The sequence below is a fragment of the Prionailurus viverrinus genome, chromosome A2, assembly GCF_022837055.1.
Source record: "Prionailurus viverrinus isolate Anna chromosome A2, UM_Priviv_1.0, whole genome shotgun sequence".
In the NCBI taxonomy this organism is placed as follows: Eukaryota; Metazoa; Chordata; class Mammalia; order Carnivora; family Felidae; genus Prionailurus; species Prionailurus viverrinus.
In genome coordinates, this window is record NC_062562.1 from 167,797,592 (window position 1) to 167,801,701 (window position 4,110).

The following is a 4,110-nucleotide window of genomic DNA, read 5'->3' on the forward strand; positions in this document are numbered from 1 at the left end:
AGACCTGCACAGCCCAAGGCTGCTTCTGGGTTCGAGGTCAGAGGCAGCTCCTCTGGAGAGGTGACATTTGATCCAGAAGCTGAAAGACAGAGTTGAATGTGCAGACGGGAGGAGGGAGGGCTTGGCAGGTGGGGGAAGCCACTGGTCCAGACAAGGCGGGCCACCGTGGGCCATCAGTCAGCAGCGTGCAAAAGTGGCTGCAAAGAGCCGTGGGGGAGAGACGGCTGGGAGCCCGGACGCCAGGCTCCCTCACACTGAACTTGCATTTCCTGAGCACGGATCACACGCCACACCCAGCACTGTCCTCGTCCTGGACACCCAGCCCCGCGAAACCCCTGCACCCCAGAACTCACATTCTAATGGGGTCGGAGACGGTGACAAAATCAGCAAAATATGCCAGACTCGGGTGCCATAAGGGCTACGGAGAAACATAAGGAGGGAGGAGGCAAAAAGAATGTCCAGGCAATGGAAACTCGGACTCTTTCAAACAGAAAGTTTGCTTTAGAATATTCTAGACTTACAGAGATGATGCAAAGATGGCAGAGAGCCCTCAGGTTCCCTGTGGCACACCAAGGCTGCCACATCACCAGCAGAACTCCAGACCCAGTCCCGATGTCACCGGACGCTCCACTGGCGTCCCCCTCCTGCTCCTGGACCTCACCCGGCACACCCACTGCCTCGTCACGTCCCCTGAGCGAGCCCCCTCTGGTCTGCACCAGTTCCCCAGCCGCCCTGGGTTTTCACGGCTTTGACAGGTGTGAGCAGTGCCAAGTGCCCCTCGGTGGGAGTCGTCTAATGTTGTTCCCAGGCTGGGGTTCTGCATATCGGAAAAGACTGCCCCCGAGGTGACGTACCCTTCGTATCATATCGTAACAGGGGACAGGATGCTCAGGAGGGGCCTCACTGAGGTGAGGAGACAGACTCTAAGTGAAAACCTGAAGGAGATGATGGAGTGAGACATGCTAGTAACCGGAAGGAAAGAGCTCTAAGCCTGGGAAACAGCAGGTGCAAATGTCCTGAGGCAGGAATGGGCCAGACATGCCGGGAACAGCAGGGAGGCCACGGTGACTGGACACGATGCACAAGGCGAGAAGACTAAATGAGTTTGGACACACAGCAGTCAGATCACGGGCAGTCTTGTAACAAATGAGGATTGTTTTGTGTGTGTGTGTGTGAAGTTTTTTGTGCAAATGAGTGACACAATCCAAACAGTTCTCAGTGTGCCCTAGAGACTGGCACAACTGCCTGCCTCACCCATCCTGCACCTGCACAAATGCCCTCCCTGTCTGGGGGCGGGGCTGTGAGGGCAGCAGGTCCTGTGACCCCACCCTCCCTCCCACAGCTACTGAAGGGACAGACGTAAAGACTCTTTCCAAGCTAAGTGGAGCCGAGTCGGTCAGAGTATTCCTCTTAGAAATTCGGGCCACGAGACACAGAGGGAATCACGCAGTGAGTGAGGGGCACCAGAGCCGGGTGGCTTCAGTCCAGGCCGAGCTGGCCACATTAGACTCACGCCCAAGCAGAGGAAGGAAGGCTGCCCACCAGAGAGATGTCGTTTCCACCCTGATTATTTGACTCGCGCTCCCAGCTGACGAGAGCCCCAGCTGCAGGTGTCCTCTCGGTGACTTCTCCGGGTCCTTAAAATAAATGCCCTTCCCCACTTTCATTTAATAGCTCGAATGGGTTTCTGGGCTTTGCAACTGAAAGAACGCGGAGTGTAACCAGAAGATCGTGCTGGTGCCCGTGCCTGGGGCGGAGCAGAGGGAAGGCACCCAGGACGCAGGGAGAACAGTAGTAACACCCGCACAGCCGACGCGGCGACCGGCCGGCCTTGCGGCCTGTGAGGCGGTGCTGCCCCGTGGGATGGAAACGTGGGGAACAAGCCAGTGCCCTCGGGGCACCAGGGGCACGAGTCGCCATCATCTGCACAAGCATTACAGCTTGCAACAGGGAGTCACGCTCTGGAAGCCGCTCCCAAGGGCAGAATTCCAGCACGTGCCACGGAGGACATTGGGGCAGGTGAGCCTTTCAAGTGCCGTCACTCCAATCCTCCTGCCAGCAGATGGTGACACACACAGGCAAGCGTGGCTGTGGCCCCGCCACGATATGATCAGGACGCCCTCCACCCAGGCAGGAAGTTAGCATAAGAAGAAGGCACGCTGAACATCGCCAAAGGGTTCGGCTGAATCTCAGGCTTTGATCACAAAAGTCTCTCACTATCAAACGATCTTGCCAATTTATTACAAGGCAGTGTTTCCTCCGCACGTATATCAAAGTATCAAAGAAGCTACTGGGACGAGAATCTAGAGAAGCGTTGAAACAAATACTCCCCAGCCAGACCAGTAGCATCCTTATCAAGGATGTACCCGTGCAGGTCATCAGATGCCTTCACATCCAGTCCCCTCGGGGGCAGCGAAGCCGAGACGTGACTCCCCCGGCCACAGCTGGTGACCCCTGCTCACCCTCCACCACCTGCGCCAGCTCACACGTGCCCCTGCCCGAACACCAGGCTTGTGTCATCACCGTCCCGAGCCTCGTGGCGTTTCCCTTCTCCGCGTAGGGAGGGTGGCTTACTGTCGGCCAGTCCCGAGCCACACACGTCCTTCCTTTCTCCCCCCGTCCACACAGTCACATCCACGGGTTCAGAAAGCGCACAACACACTCTCGCCTCTTCCTTCTCAGCAAAGAGAAGCGAGCTGTCACGGAAGCGGGAAGGTTCACGGGGGCCGCGTGGCAGCAGCGTCCCCAGCCGAACACGCGAGGTGAGCCTGGGGCAGCGCCGGAAGATGTCCCTTTGCGGTCATGGCTGAGACCTGGGCAACAGCCGCTGCGTCCCCGGCTAGCGTCCGGGGGACAGGACAGGGCCGTGTCCCTCGCTAACGCTCTCCTGGGTCAACCCTGCAGTTCTAACAGCTCATCCTGGAGTCTGGGGAGTTTCGACAACTCGTCTTGTGGGCACCCCACTCCGCTGTCCTCGCCAGCCTGTGCCCTCGGACACAGCACCGGGACACCAGGAAAGAGGCCGGCGCAGGCCGCGGCCTGAGGACCGTGAGCTCCGAGGAAACCCGCCCGCAGCAGCAAGAGGGCACGCGTGTGGCCTTCCTGCTGGGGGCGTCCCCAGCCCCTCCTCACCAGAGCAAGGGTCAGGGGCAGTGTGCTTGGCTCAGGGTTGGGGGCACAGCAGCGAGAAAAGCCAGGGGGCACTGTGGCAGTAAACAGCCACAGGGCTGCTGAGACCTCCTCACAAGTCACCAAGTCATGGGGGACCGCAAAGTGACACCTGCTGGGGGAGGGCCCGGGGAAAGCTACAAAAGTTACGGGCAGGAGACATTTAGGAGATGACTGCCCCCTTGACTGCTCGCCTCAAGCCACACACAGCCCAGGTAGCCGAGGGTGGAGTCCCTACACCCTGGAATGTCAGAGCGTGACCTCTACTGCCCAGCCACCCAGGCACAGGAAGACCGTGGGGAGCAGGCCGGTGACCTCTGGGCGGAGGGAGATGCGCACAGCTATGCCCGGCAGCGGGGACACGGCCCTTGGCCCAGGCAGGTTATCTGCCGACACCCTCACAGGAACAAACCGGAACCCCAGCCGCTTCCAGGTAGCTCCTGAAATGGCCAGTTTCCAAATTCGACTTAAAAGATATGCAAAAAAAAAACGGGGGCGCCTGGGTGGCGCAGTCGGTTAAGCGTCCGACTTCAGCCAGGTCACGATCTTGCGGTCCGCGAGTTCGAGCCCCGCGTCAGGCTCTGGGCTGATGGCTCGGAGCCTGGAGCCTGTTTCCGATTCTGTGTCTCCCTCTCTCTCTGCCCTTCCCCCGTTCATGCTCTGTCTCTCTCTGTCCCAAAAATAAATAAACGTTGAAAAAAAAAAAAAAAAAAAGATATGCAAAAAGAAAAAAAGAAAAGTATAATCCATACTCGGGGCTGGGGGGGGGGGCTGCAATCGGGAGAAAGTGACTCCAAGCGGACCAAAAGTTGAATCTAGCAAAGGTTCTCTTTAAAAAGTTAGCTATTGTAAATATGTGCAAAGCTTCAAAGGAAAATCGGTTCAAAGAACTGAAGGGAATGTGTTAGGCACGAGTGAGCAGAGAAGGAACGGGGGGAACGT